At 42.1% G+C, this 16393-nt stretch overlaps 1 protein-coding gene across 4 annotated transcripts in view; it reads left to right on the forward strand.

Annotated features, from left to right (window-relative positions):
* LOC119655342 overlaps window positions 1-16393 on the forward strand; it is a 600578-nt gene that overhangs the window by 1084 nt on the left and 583101 nt on the right. The window lies entirely within an intron of this gene.

A 16393-nucleotide genomic window follows, 5' to 3' on the forward strand; every position in this document is an offset into this window, starting at 1 on the left:
CTTCTATTTGAAACCTTAGATGACTATATTCGGTGAAAAAAATGTATACCCCTCTTTTGAATATACATTCACCCTCTCCTCTCTAAAACTCAACGTGCAACTATGTCACTCTCTGCCTGCAAGGGGATTCAGAGTTTTCATCTTTCCACCGAATTTCGTAACAATAGGAAGTGGATGTGACTGTTAGACAGACAGGCATGTGTAGTGGGGGAGAGGCTACAGCTTCGGAGCACTCAGGTCGTGTTGACCCATTGTACTCGCGACAGACAGGCAATAAACCGAATTTAATAAGGTTTCTTCTTCATCAAAATCTTAAAAATATGTCATATTATTAGATGTCTCATATTAGATATTCCTCTTGTGCCATTTGGGTTGGACAAAAGTGTGTGAGAACAGTGTCGGGGCGCGATGAATTGTTCCTAAATTTCATAAAGTAGGAAAATGTCTGGGTGAAATTGCTTTAATACTTGATCCATCCATAATCCAATTAAACCAAGTCGGGAAACCGGAAGCTGGACGCTTCAGGTATGAAAGGTTTTGTGTTTTTCTTTTACAAAGAGATTTGAGTATTCAATTTTGGGGTGATATTGACATTCAAAATCTTGAATATTCAAAGAAATGACAAATTTGACCTTGTTGCTAGGATGCACTTAAGGGGGGTCCTACAGCCAATTACTAAAAATTGTAGTAATATACTATTATTGGCTTTATTTGAAGGGATATTGGTATGGGAGGTATTTCCGCGCCTAGCCACCACATAGTGGCAGCCTCTTGATTTTTTTCAGATTTTACGGTTGGGAAGTTTCTAAGAATGTCCCCGTTAAATAAATAATCACCTTCGACCCCCCGCGCTCCCGGCCTTTCTCACAAGTGTCAAAACTAAGAAAAGCTTTGGAAAGTACTAATCGAGACCTTTCATTTGATATCCCACATGACTATATTTGTTAAAAAAAAATTACACCCCCCTTTTGCATGTATGGGGAACTTCCCTTAAATTTAACGTAAAAGGATGTAGCTCACTGTATGCGTGAGCCCTTACAGTTCCCACCTTTCCACCAAATTTGGTATCAATCGTTGCTATAGTCTCCGAGAAAAAATGCGTCTGACGGACAAACAGACAGACAGACAGACAGTAAACCGATTTTAATAAACTTTTGCTTTACACAAAACCTTAAAAGGGGCTGGGGAGAAGTGGATTCTTCATGAATGGAATTTTAATATTTCGCTCGAATATCAATTAGTCTCGTTAATTATGACGTCAGCATCTTATTTGTTTGGCTTAGGATGCTGTAAATTCGCACGAAATTGATAAGTTTAAACTGCTATAACTTTGACACAAATCCAACTATTTCATGAAACTTGGCATGGGTATACACGATACTGCCATCTATGCCGGTCCATTTAATTTAGTACTCCTAAAATGAAATTAAGGGAAGTTTTCAGTTAATTTCTAAAAGTTGGTAATATGCTATTAGTAAGTTTATTTGATTAGATCCAGGCTTAGATTTCACATAAGTGTTTTACATAAAACCTTAAAAAAGGCTGGGGAGAAGTAGAATCTCCATAAATGCGACTTTAATATTTCACGTTCATTATGACGTCAGTAACTTATTTGATGGCTTTGGAAGCAATAAATTCTGGCGAAATTGCTAAGTTTGAACTGCTATACCATTGGCCCTAACGGAAAGTACTAATTGAGACATTTTCCTACCCCCCATGACTATATTCGATGAAAAAAAATTGTACATCGCTCTTTTACATGTATGTGGAGCCGCCCTTCAAACTAGACGCAAATACATATATCATATATCACTCACTGTATGCGTGGTATTTGATAGTTTCCATGTGTCCACCAAATTAAGTTCGGATCGGTTTAGCCATTTCGGAGAAAAGTGTGTGTGACAGACAGACAGTGACTCGATTTTAATAAGGTTTTCTTTTACACAAAACCCTAAAAAGTATTATTGGCAAGCTTAAGCTTTCAACAAAAGTAGAAAATTGATCGGGTGCTGGCAGACTGAAGCGCCTTTATATGGCCTCATTGTGGAAATACGCTCTTTTAAAAAACGTTAGGCAAGATTCAGCTACCAATGAAGTAAGAAACTCACAAGAGCTCGCAATGATATCCGGCGTCGAAGTTAGCGAAGGGCTCTGAAGAAGAAGCTATTCATATCGAATATCAACCAACAAGGACGGCTAAACTTTTCAAAAAGTATCAAAGTCATAATTTTTACTTTCGGGAGAAGTGAAGTTTGGCGAAGAAATCAAATCTAAAGAATTTGTCAAAAAAACACCCCCAAGATAAGGTGTTTTCTGTTCACTCCTCAGTAGAGTATAAGGTATCCCTACAGTCTTTTTGCCATTATTCTTTTTTTTTTCCACCACTTCTTCAATGAGACTGCTTCAATTTCATTATCAGCTCAAAGCAGCGACACAAACACAAGGCGAACTCAGACATCCATGACGACTGGGGTTCAACTAGTAATGCGCGGAAGATCACCTTGGTGAGAAATAATATGTCTCGTCACTATTATTAAACTAATTTGAGTTAGTTTTGAGAATATTTGTATTTATAGTATTTGGAGTCCTAGACACCGTATAGAGCAAGCTTCTTGATTTTTTTCCAGATTTTTCGTTTGGGTTGTTTCTGAGAACGGATCCGTTAAAGAAATTATTACTTTCATATCAATGGGTATAGCCGCTTCTGACAAAAGTGCCTGTGACAGATAGACATTGAACCGATTTTTATAAGGTTTTGTTTGTAAAAGCCAGACGACATTAACTTATATTATTTATCGTAAAGCACTTTCTATTGCCTTGCTCTGTGTAGATAGAACCGCCATTAATTGTGAATATTGTAAGCGTGAGCCTTTCGGGGGTGCCAAGTAAAGGATAAGGTTGTTGCCGTTATTTCTTCAGTTATGTGTTTTTTTTGGCTTATTTTATAATGAAAAACAAACTCTCTCGGTATATGAGCAATAAAAACTGATTCGGCATTTAAAAAATACAAATTTCGTCCGCACCCCGTGTAGCAGAGTAATTCGTTTTCAGTAAAAAAGTATTTATTTCCTGAGAAAAAAGAAGAAATTATCTCGCTCACACGATTACCGACCATTACGAATGTGGAAGAATCGTGGAACCAAATGAAAGACACGATGCACAAAGCGGCCTCTGCAATCCTCGGCGTCACCAAGCCGGGTAAGCGGTACATCAACCGAGATACTTGGCTTCGGAATGATGATGTTGAAATGAAAGTCCGTGAAAAGAAACACTTCTACCACAAGTTTCTTCGCGATAAGACGCTGGCCAATTGGCAAATTTATAAGAATGCCAACCGGGAAGCAAAGAAAGTAGTCGCTGTCACCCGAGGGGACCATTACCAAAATCTTTACGATAAACTGGACAATCGCCATGGCGAGAGAGATCTGCATCGTCAACTTTCTTCCTCCACATCTGAAGTCAGCTTTCTACTTCCTTTAAATGTTATTCCAGTTGCCAAGAAGCCAGTTTTGGATCTGCGTGTGAGCTTAAGACTGCGGTACCGTCAGTATCGACCGTCGAGATAAGATACAGTACAAGACCGAGTACACTGTGTTGAAGGACTGCTGCTCTGATCTTATGTCCTTCACTGGAAAGATCCTTGAATTTTACTTGGAATTTCTGCTTCGTTAGATACGATATTATCAGATTACAATTATTATTATTATATTATGATTGATAATAAAACCTGCGTGCCAAACCTTGTCGGATTCTTGGATCACATCTAGAAATACTGCTGTATAATATCTTCTACCTTCGAGAGGTTATTTATTTCTGATATAATCCGGTGGACTTGTTCTAATGTAGTGTGCTGTTTTCCAAATCCGAATTGCTGATCAGGTATAACGTTGTGGTCTGCTAGGATTGGCAATTGCTTCTGGAGCACTAGTTTTTGGAATACTTTCGATATTGTCGGAGGAAGGCTTATCGCTCTATACGATTTGATTTGCGTGGCATCTTTTCCAGGTTTTGGAATCATTGTTGTGATTGCATTCTTTCAACAACTTGGGAAATGTCCAATTCTCAAGATTGCATTGAAGATATATCACAGGTCTTTTACTGGCAACTGTTTCAACATGAATAAAATAATTAAATCATACTCTGGAGCCCTGCTAGGGTTGACTTTTCTATTAGTGATGCCTTCAACATATTTCAGCGAAGTTTGCAGGTGGCTTAGCCTGGTGCTCACTTGAAAGCTCAATTGTCATTTGTAAATGGATTGTTTGAAATAATTATTCCAAGTGGGCTGCGAATGCCTTCGCCTTGTCCTCATTACTTCTAGTCAAATTTCCTGCGATTGTTCTTATCGGGGACTCTCCGAATGTTGGCCTATCAAATTTTTTAGTTGCTTTCCACAACGAATAATCACTGGATTCAGAAGCAGACAGCCCGCTCAGGAATGGTTAGACACCTGATCCTCCATAAGCGCCAATTTAAGCTGTTTTGTGGTTTCATTGGGTCTGCTTCTTGCGTAGGGAGACCCATGTAGTTGCCATTCTCTTTTTGCTCTTCTTTTATCCCGTAAAGTCTTTAAAATTGTCGACGAATAGAATTCTTTGAATTCGACTCTCCTCAAAATATTCAGTGTTGCTATAGAGGCAGCTTCCAGCAATATTTTGTTGAAACCCTCAAGCACTTCATAGATGTCGGATTTACTCCTTAATCGAACTTCCAACGAAACACTATTGTTGATATCCTTTCTGAATGTTCGCAAATTGGTGAATTTGTTCGTCAGTCCAGGCTGAGAGTTTTTGAGCGTTAGCTTATTTTGCACCGTGATAATTACGGGAGAGTGGTCTGACGATAGCTCGTAAATTGTTTGCGCTATTGTACATTGGCGTGGGATTCTTTTTTGAGACCTTAAAATCGATTAGGTCTTGAATTTTGTTCATATCAGTCGGCCAGGAAATAGGCTGACCTTCTGATATGCGATTAAGTTTGCCGTCTAGGACTGCCTCATACAGTTCTTTACTTTTAGGAGAGAGTAGAGATTTCATTGCGAAGCAGACTCACTGGGATCAGAGTCTGCTTCGCAATGAAATCTCCAGCGGTGATGAATTTGCTCCCTAAAGTCTTGAAAAATTGAGTAAGTCATTCCCGTGTTATTTTATGATGCCTGAGCAATAAACCGATGATATGACAAGTTCTCCTAACAACATCTGCAGGCATAGCGAGTTTGCTTGAATGAAACCCGTTTTGGTTACTTCCAGCTGGCGTTTAATCAAAAATTGTTGTGCTGGCTTTCGCTCCAGTGTGTTTAATAATAATAATAATAATAATCGTTGGCACAACAATCCATATTGGATCAGGGCCTTGAAGTGTGTTAGAGCACTTCATTCAAGACCGTAACGGTACACTACAGTAGACTGTAGGAGACAATGTGGTCAGCATTGCGCTCGCCCGAGATTATTACCCTGATTTGACTCAGGTACTCATTCACAGCTGAGTCGACTGGTATCCGACGTCAAATCACGATACAAATCCCTCTGCCACCAGCGAGATTTGAACCGCGACCTTCCGTACGACAGCCTTGCGCTCTAACCACTCAGCTATCCGGACACCTCCAGTGTGTTTAGCATCATAAAAAAAAAAAATATAGCCGGGAACATTGAACTTTTTTTTACTGTGAAGTGAATTTACGATTTTAGAAACAGATCAATGTCATAAGTTTTCACGAAGAGGATAACTTCAGCTCTGTGTTTGAAAAGAATCAAACAAAAGTATTTGAAAGAATCTGCAACATCATATTTTGTATTATTAGTTCCTGAATCATGGTGCTGATAGTGTTCATGAACTGTTCAGATCTTTAGGCAGTGCAGCAATAATCGAAGATAGTTCTTCATGTGAACTGTCAACGACTGTCTTAGCCTTGGTTTTTCAATACATCAGCAAATCGCAATCCAGGACGAATAGATGGGGCTGGTAAGTTAACGGAGCTAGCCAGAGTTTGTGTTTTGGGCACAGAGTTAATTTATTGTTGCTCCCGTCTTTGAATAGGCAGCGTGTTTTGCTTCAGGGCTTTATACAATTCACATCCTCTATATTTGACAGTTGCTGCATTTTCTGGCTGTAGCATCTGTTTTATTTTTGCTGCATAGAACTGTTTTATGGAATTCCCTGCATATTACACTCACTCTAGAAAGTGTACAATATCACTTGATGTGGCGGAATTCTTTGCAGTTCATGCACTGAACAGGACAATTGCTTTTACGTGGTTACAGTGACTCTCCTGTGCAAGAGGTAACGAAAATTGTATATCGGGTGAACTTCTCTTTTTCCCAATTTTTGTTTTTAAACTCAACTTTGAATAAGGGTTGCGGTATTCTGTTCCGATTCATTATCACGCTGACTTATTTCATTGCATATCCTATTTCAGGAAGTTTGTCTTTTAGTTCATTGGGTTCAATGCTCTGATCACAACGCAGGCGCCTTTGCAGCTCTTTAGCTGGTAAGTGTAGTACTGCCGTTTTCCAGCAGTGAAATGCTTAGTTATCTTTCAAAATTCTTCCTCAGAATAGATTTGTATTTTCGTCTCGTCTATCTTTCCCTTGTTGATGGGAACAAGGTGGAAATTGTTTTTCCCCAAGTGGCGACGCCTTTTGATAATGGTCACATAGCAATCAATCCCAGTTTGTTTCGCAGTAGCCTTAACTGACGAAGAAGTAGATGCAGCAGACGCTTCATTATTGCCATCAAACTCATTAAGTTTGCTTCTTGTTTGCCTTGGTATCAAGATTTTTCGAACTATTAGCCTTTTCGCACCATTACGTAGGCTGAATGTCCAATTGCTCTAGGTTGCTGTAGAAACGCGGTTGGGCAGAGGTTAAATGTTCTTTCTTTTTTTCAGTTGACCTTCTAGTTTATTTTTTTCATTGTTTTTTTTTTGTAATTTTGAACACAGTATTTATGGCCCTTAATAGCTGTCGTTTGTTGACAGAAAACACTGTCTTTTACTTCAAATAACTATGAAAACTGCAAAATTGCGATCTAATTTCTAATTTATTTTCGCTTTGAGTGGTATTCAAACGTTGGGTCGTAATCTGTACTCGAGAACGAGTGTCAGCGCAAGTTACACGCAGCACCATACGAACAAAACCTAGATTTAGGATGTTTATAAAAAAAAGTTTTGCTCAACTTCGGGCTCGAAACTGAGTTCTAGTTATTTGTGGGGAAATATGAGATACTGGTGGTACTGGTGGTAGAGGCGTTTGTTTTCACGGATCTTTATTCAAACAACATGCAATCAATGACAGTGGTAAAATGTCGACATCTTATCAGGATATAGTCGATTTGCGTTTTACCTTTCCCACTATAAAATGTAGGAAGATGGGACAATGGTTTAATATAGATATCCGCAAAATCGACTATATGCTCGCGACCCTCATTGCGCGCTCTAAATCCTTTCCCTCTATGATATCTGTTGCCTTCTGCCTTTTCACCCACAGGTCGCTTCCAATGATGATATAGTCGTCAGCGGGCACATTATAGGTCTTTTCATCCAGAAGTTGCCAGAAGGCAACCTTTTCGGGACCAGGTCTGTGGTGCGTACGCGGTGAAGAAGTGAATAGTGCGATTAGCCGATATAATAGTGAGTTTCATCAGTCGGTCACCAAATCGTTCGACTTCTTTAATGACGTCACGGAAACCTTCTGAGGTGCTACTTCCAACACCGTATTGAGTGTGTGGGCTTCCAAAACAGAGAAGTTCACGGCCATTTTTACCACGTTCACGTTCACTGTCGCAGCTTTTGGCACCAGACCATTGGGTTTCTTGTAGAACGAAGATATCAATGCGCCTCTTGCGAAGGGTTCTTGAGAGTTCCTCGGTCTTTCCAGTTGGGGTGTCAATATTTTGCGTGTAGGTGTGTATTTTTTTGGTCGGACTAATTACAAGAACACTAGCCGATTTCTCAACAGGACCCGGGCCCGTCCTGCCTCGTCGACTGAGGAAACGCCCTAGCATTTTTTCGCGTGACATGTCATCAAGAGAGATCAGGCAGGATTTAGCATAGTGGAGTAACTAACTATACTTTATTTATCTCCTTTCCTGATCTCAGCTCTTCATTTTTGTTTTACTGAGGATTGTACAAAGTACGTTACCTCAAACTCTCCTTCTTTGCCTGGGCTTGGCACCAGCATGCTGTGTGTATAGTATGACGGAGTTTCACTTAAAGGAAAACAAGTCGGGATGCTGGAAGCTCGGTGCTTCAGGTATAGAGGTTTTGTGTTCATTTTATTTGAGCAACATACATACACAGGCGTGTCTACAGTTATTGATATTCAAATAACTAAAAAAAGCTTAAAAGTAAAAGCAAAAGTGTCTTCAAGGACTCCGCCGTTCATACAAGTTCATTTTATACATATGATGACGTCATTTACGTCCTAAAATGCAATAAATTTACGTGAAATGCAATACTTTCACTTTCAATAACTTTGTTAATATTAGTTACATTGCGTTCAACCTTTAAAAGTTATGTCCTATATTATTGCCTAAATTAACGCCATTCGGTACTTCTAGTATAAACTTAAGGGGTTTCTGGGGAAATTTCCAAAATATGGTAATGTACTATTATTAGCTTTATTTGTGGGGATGTCGGAACGGGCTGTCTTTTGAGAGGTACATCACTGTATTTTCAGATTTTTCAGTTAGTTAGGTTCTAACAAAGAGACCTGTTTCTCTTTTTGGGGCACACATTTTGAGCCCTCATTCCACTATGTTTCACCTAATGTCAGAAATAACATCAGTTTTGAAAAGTACTAATCAAACCCTTCCATTTGATACTCCACGTCACCACATTTTGTGAAAAAATATTGCAACTACCGTTCGCATGTATTGGGGGCCCCCTTGAAACAACACAAAATATCACCACTGGTTGCATGTAAAGGGACACATAGACCACATGTTCAGACCAAATTTCGTAACAATCGGTTCAACCGTTTTGGACTAAATTGGATGTTAGGGACAGACAGATAGATGTACACCCGGCAGACATTGAATCGATTTTAATAAAGTTTTGTTTCACCCAAAACCTTAAAAACACGATTCGCAATTTACGATTATTTAAAAATATTACAAGATCAATTTTTGTTGCATTGCTATTAACATAGTATGCTTGTCCCAAGCAGGTAAAGGAGGAGGGTTTGAGACAACGTACTCTGTACTATCCTCAGTAAAACAGAAATAAAATGCTGAGATCAGGGAAAGATATAAATAGAGTATCATCATCATCAACGGCGCAATAACCGGTATCCGGTCTAGGCATGCCTTAATAAGGAACTCCAGACATCCCGGTTTTGCGCCGAGGTCCACCAATTCGATATCCCTAAAAGCTGTCTGACGTCCTGACCCACGCCATCGCTCCATCTTAGGCAGGGTCTGCCTCGTCTTCTTTTTCTACCATAGATATTGCCCTTATAGACTTTCCGAGCGGGATCATCCTCATCCATACGAATTCAGTGACCCGCCCACCGTAACCTACTGAGCCGGATTTTATCCACAACCGGACGGTCATGGTATCGCTCATAGATTTCGTCATTGTGTAGGCTACGGAATCGGAAATAGAGTATAGTTGGAGTTATTCTACTATGCTAAATCCTACCTGATCTCTCTTGGTGACAGGCCCCGCGACAGGTCGACCAAGAAAATGCATAGAATGTCGTTACAAACATGATGATCGGATTGAGTCACAAGCCAGGGCGTCCACCTCAGTCGACGCGGCAGGACGTCCTGTTGAGAAATGGGCAAGGGTTCTTGAGGCATGGACGGCGTCAGGACGTAAGCAAGTTAGTCCGCACACAACGAACAAAACAAATACGTGTCTGCACGCTAAATGTTGGTACCCTAATTAGAAAGACGGAGGAACTCGCAAGAGCCCTTCGGAAAAGGTGCATTGACATCTGCGCTCTGCAAGAAACCCGATGGTCTGGTTCCAAAAGCTGCGACATTGAACGCGAACGCGGTAAAAATGGCTACAAACTTCTCTATTTTGGTAACCCACACACTCAATATGGTGTTGGCATTGCCATCTCAGAGGGTTTCCGTGATGCCATTAAAGAAGTCGAACGATTTGATGATCGGCTGATGAAGCTCACCATTATATCAGCTGATCGCACTATTCACTTCTTTACCGCGTATGCACCACAGACAGGTCGACCTGATGCCGAGAAAGATGCCTTCTGGCAACTTCTCGATGAAAAGACTTGTCACGTGCCTGCTAACGATTACATAATCATTGCCGGCGACCTTAATGGTCATGTGGGTGAAAAGACAGACGGTAACAGGTGCCATGGGGGAAAGGGGTTCGGAGCGCGCAATGAAGGTGGCGAGCGTATAATCGATTTTGCGGACACCCATGACCTTGTACTTATGAATACATGGTTCATCAAACGATTGTCTCATCTTCCCACATTTTATAGTGGGAACAGTAAAATGCAAATCGACTATATTCTCATAAGACGTCAACATTTTACCACTGTTACTGATTGCAAAGTCGTTCCCTATGAGACCATCGCACCTCAACATCGGCCGTTGATTGCCGTCCTGCGAATTAAGCCACCGATAAAACAGCGTGAGGAACGCACTGGCCCGCCGCGCATTAAATGGTGGCGATTTGGTGAGAAGAAACGGTCTCACTCATACGATTGCCAACCATTACGAATGTGGAAGAATCATGGAACCAAATGAAAGACACGATCCATAAAGCGGCCTCGGGGTCACCAAGCCGGGTAAGCGGTACATCAACCGAGATACTTGGCTTTGGAATGATGATGTTGAAATGAAGGTCCGTGAGAAGAAACGCCTCTACCACAAATTTCTCGACGATAAAACGCCTGCTAATTGGCAAATTTATAAGAATGCCAACCGGGAAGCAAAAAAAGCGGTCGCTGTCACCCGAGCGAACCATTTCAAAAATCTTTACGATAAACTGGACACTCGGAATGACGAGAGAGATCTGTATCGACTTGCTAAAAGCCGTGATGAACGCACACAGGATATCGAACACTTCTGTTGTGTTAATGACAAGAACGGTACTTTGCTTACCAACCGTCGAGCCGCAACGGATAGATGGCGAGAATACTTCGAGCAGATTTCAACTGAAGCATTTGCTCATCCTCCACTTCCACAATCATTGCCGACATTTGGAGCAGTTCCACCAGTCAGCGCAACTGAAGTCGAGGAGGCAATAAAACAAATGAAATCGGGGAAAGCAACAGGACCTGACGACATCGCATCTGAGCTCTGGAATGCGAAGAGCTGGGACCCAACACCGTGGCTCAGTGAATTCTTTAACCGGGTTGTTCAGGAAGGAAGAACACCATCTGACTGGCAAGAAAGTACCACTGTTCCAATATGGAAAAAAAATGTAGTCCAGCAGAATGTTCAAATTACCGTCCGATCCGGTTACTTTCCCATACCATGAAGATTTTTGAACGCATTCTTGACAACCGTGTTCGCGAAATCGTTGAAATAACCGTGAATCAAGCCGGATTTGTCAAGAACTGCGGAACTACTGACGCAATACACGCTGCGCGGTTACTCATGGAGAAACACCGTGAGAAGCATCGCCCTCTTTACATTGCATTTCTGGATCTAGAGAAAGCGTTTGACCGTGTACCACACGAACCCATCTGGTATGCTTAACTACAACACTTCGTGCCAGAAGAACTCGTGCGCTGGGTTCAATTGCTCTACCACGATCCGAAAAGTAAAGTTCGAAGTATGGCGGGTGTATCAAAACCGCTTCGTGTCTCTGTTGGAGTTCATCAAGGAAGTGCCCTCCCACCACTCCTCTTTGTCCTTGTTATGGACACCGTCGCACAGGACATCCAACGTCCAGTGTCCTACACACTGCTTTATGCAGATGCTATTTTCCTAGCACCTAATAGCAAAAATGATCTCGAGCAACTTGTTCAAAAATTTAATGATCGCCTCATGCAACACGGTCTCAGATTGAATCTAAACGAAACTGAATTTTTGACGACCAATTCCCATGAAACAGGCACAATCACTGTCAGCGGCAGTGATCTGCCCAGAACTGAGCGATTTAAATACCTCGGGTCAACGCTATCAGCCAATGGAGAGCTGCGTTATGAAATTGCTTCACGCATTAACGCAACCTGGATGAAGTGGCGTTCCACAACTGGTGTCCTTTGTGATCGACGTATCAACGAACGTCTCAAATCTAAAATTTACCGCAATGTCGTCCGTCCAGTCGCTCTCTATGGTTCTGAGTGTTGGCCGACCATAAAAGACAATGAACGGCGTCTTGCGGTAATGGAGATGAAGATGCTACGTTGGACTAGTGGCGTGACACGTTTAGATCACATCCGAAATGAGGATATCCGCGATCGTTATGGGGTTGCACCAATCGTGGAAAAGTTGCGAGAGGGGCGTCTTCGATGGTATGGTCACGCAATTCGTGCAAACGAGAATTCACTTGCCAAGATTGGTCTGAACATCGAAGTCGACGGTAAACGACCAAAAGGCAAACCTAAGCAACGGTAGCTTGATACGCTGGACGGGGATTTAAAAGCCTCCAGATTGCACCCAGATCAGGCATTCGATAGAGCCAAATGGCGAAACCGATCACGACGAGCCGACCCCGTTTGCGAACGGGACAAAGGCTGAAGAAAAAGAAAAAGAATTTTTGTTGCATTGCTAAACTTTTTTTCTGCAAAATTTGGTGATTTTTTTCAACTTATTTAATGTATGAAAACTGGATGCTTCAGTTTTCGTTTTATGGGATCAAATCAAAATCAATCATATGACAGTAGTCATCCTAAATAAACAAACATTTCTTATTATCACATTTCCTCATTTCATTTATTTATTCAATAGGGGCTTCCAACTAGACAATCATTACTTATTGCTAGCTTAATAACGGCTAATTGATCTTAACGCTATCAAACGGGTGACTATTACATAGTTTGGCCAACCCGACATTCTCTGTAATCTACTTTACTGTGTATATTGTTAGTTATAATATATACGTTGATCTTGACAATTTTGTAATCGAACTTGGCATTTTTAAACTGCGCCCGCGCTAAAGGCGCGAGAAGGTATGAAATTTACTTACTTAACTTAGTTAAAAATAACTTAACCTAAGTTATTTTAACTTAACCTAGCTTAACCTAGCAAATAATTCTTAACTAATATATGCAATGAGCACATTACAGTTTCCTGTGCTTATCGTCTATCCACCCCTACCAGGCAAGGGGTTTCAAAAAGAGTTAGGATTTTGAGTCTGAGAGATGAACTCACGATTTGGCAGGGCCTTAAGAATGTGGCCAATGGGGAGGTTTTACCCTGTTGGTAGAGATGCATTTGGCCATGGCTTGGTTGGAGCATGAGATCCAAGTTGGTGCTCCGTAACAGATAACGGATCTAATCAGGGTCTTATACAGTGTCAGTTTGGTTTTGGTTCTGAGACCTACTGTCTTGCGAAGAAGAGAGTAGATGCCACTGACTGCACCGCGTGTCATGCTGATAGCGAGCTGGAGGTGGGGTTTGAACTTGAGGAGTTCATGCAGGGTAACTCCCAAGTATTTGATCGAACTAGATCTGCTCACTGTAGTGTTCTCGATTCTCATTTTCAAGCGTTAATCTTGATTCCCCAACTACGGTAGTACCTGCAGAGATTTACAATGTATTTCTCAACCGCTTTGGCTGTCCTGTTGGGGTGGAGGTTCGAAGCGAAGATAAGTGTGTCATCGGCGAATTGGATCAGTTCAACGCCGTTATCGGGGATCGGAACGTCAGCCGTGAAGATGTTGTAGAAAATAGGCCCAGAAATGGATCCTTGCGGTACACCCAACGTTACCGACAAGAGATCGGAGAATTTATTCCCCACGCTGACAAAAAGTGTCTATCTTCGAAGAAGCTTAACGCAATTCTAATTATCGGGACTGGGAACTCATTATCGATTAATTTATATATAAGTCCGTTTACCCACACGGAGTCGAAGGCCTTTTTCAAGTCTAACACACATGCTATTGTGGGTTTATTGTTGACGTTAAGTCTTGAGACGACCGTGTCGTGAAGGTAGCTCAGTGCACGTTGGGTTCCGTGTTTAGAGCGGAATTCGAACTGGTGGTCAGGGATAACTTTGTTGAGATTACAATGTTGGACTAGCCCAATTGTCCATGCTGTCTCAAACAGTTTGCCAAGGTTGGATCATAGGGAAATGGGCCTGAAATTGCTTGGCTCGTTGGAGGTTCCTTTTTTCCTAATCACAATAATTTTTGCAACTTTCCACGTGGATGGAAAGTAGTCGTTATTAATACAGTTGTTGAAAACTGCTAATAAAAACTTCAGTGAGGCTCTGGGGAGGTTCTTTATGACAAAGTTCGGGATTTCATCAAGCCCGGCTGACCTTTTACCGTTGAGATTTCTGGTTAAGTCGATGAGTTGAGGTAAACTCAGAAAATGTTGCGATTCCGATGTCGTGACTGAGGTGTTGGTTGAGGTGAATTTAATTAGCTTCTTGGAGTTCTCAGAGACGAAGGCCTTGCTTGTTGAATCAACAATCGACGATATAGCCAGGTTGTTGCAGATGTGCTCCCCGTCCTTGGAAAGAGCGATATTGCGGGACTTATGTTTGCCGGTTAGCCTGTTGTTATGCTGAAACATATCTGGGCCGGGCTTAATATCTGCTAGTTTCCTTGTCAGTTCTTTGTTGCGGAAATTCGCCACTCTTTGCTGAATTATTGTACTCAGACAATTAATCCGGGAAAGCAATGCTTTATACTCAGCATTAAGTTTATTTCCGTGTTTGTGGAAAATCCGTTTGAGTTTCCTACGCCATATTTGCCTGACTTTCATGTGGAGTATGATATTATGAGGGACTGAGTTATATTGTAACTCGTCGACTTTGATAAGCCTTGGGTTTCAGCGTGTAGCAGTATTAATGGTATCTGTGGCCAAGGTGATGGCTTCGTCGATCTCCATGTCTGATAGATTGCGGTCAGTTGCGAGTTTTTTTGGTGCAAGGTCTGCCTTGAATTTGTCCCAGTCAGTATGGGCGAAGGATCTTACGGTGGTCATCACTCGCTTTCGCAGTTGGGAGGACGAGGAAAGTTTAAGCTGTACTGCGAAGTGGTCAGACATGCCTGGTAGAGTAATGCAAGATATCACTTGAAAGTTCAGGGAAGTTTCCTCGGATAGAAGGAAGTAGTCAATGGTTGATTGGCTACTGGGTCTTGTCGGAGAATCTGGTAAGACCAAATCGCCATAGGCTGGCGAGTAAGGGTCTTTGATCTATTTAAGCAGGGTTTCTCCATTTCCTTTGACTGCCGTATCGCCCCAGGAGTTGAAGTCACTACCGAAAATGAGGTACTTGTACTTTAACTGGAGATTGCCCAAGATCTTAAGATCTTGTTCCAGTTGCTCATTTCGAGAGTTGTATTTGATGTATACGGAGACTACCAAAATCCCTCTACCATCAGTAGTTCTTACTATTGCCGCCGCAGCCGAAGAGGTAAGCAGGTTTCGTATAATGACTGCTATTGAGGTGAGTTTCTGAAACGCAATAGAAGTCCGCCTTCAGACTGTCGATCAACATTTGGGCAGTGGCACGTTGGGCGTGTGAGATCAGGGACGCGGAGTTAAACGTGACGATATTTAATTCCATAGGTTCATTATTGGTTTTATTGCAGCGGATTGCCGCTGCTCGTTGGAGGAGGCCGTCGCGAGGGATTGCACCAATTCGCGGAAGGCGTTTAGTGTGGGGGTGGGAGCAGGTTGTGCTGCCACTCTTGGTAAAGAGTTCTAGGCAGCTTGCGCGTACGATAGGCTGCGTCTGGCCAAGCTTTGTGACAGTTGTCTCACTGCGTGCTTGGCTCGGGAGCTTTCATTAGCTCTTCTTTGCTTGGCAACTTCCTTCCTGGCTACCATTTCCTTATAAGACGGGCACCCGCGATAACTCGCTGGGTGGCCTGCTTGACCGCAGTTGCAGCAGAGTACTCCCCCGGCCGTTGTCCTCGTGCATTCCCCACGTGTTTTCGAGCACTTGACACATCTGTGTACAATAGTGCAGTTCTGGGCAATGTGCCCGAAGTTTTGGCAGTTATAACACTGCACTTCTTCGAAGCTCATAACTTTCTGCCAGGAGATCTTTTAATGAAGGATGTATTTAACCTTCATCACTTCGGTGAGCTCTTGAGAGGGCTCGAATGTGGCGATAAATAGTCCCGATTGGGATTTCATCGGGAGGGTAGGGACTTCTCTATGCAGAGCTTTGTCTCTGCCGGTAACTAAGTTCGCCACCGTGTTGAATTTGAACTCGGGGTGATCGGCTTGTAGTTCCTGCAGGATGTCCGTGGGGTCCGTTTCTCTGTGGAACCCTCGGATTATTAAG

This window comes from Hermetia illucens, chromosome 4 (assembly GCF_905115235.1).
Source record: "Hermetia illucens chromosome 4, iHerIll2.2.curated.20191125, whole genome shotgun sequence".
Lineage (NCBI taxonomy): Eukaryota > Metazoa > Arthropoda > Insecta > Diptera > Stratiomyidae > Hermetia > Hermetia illucens.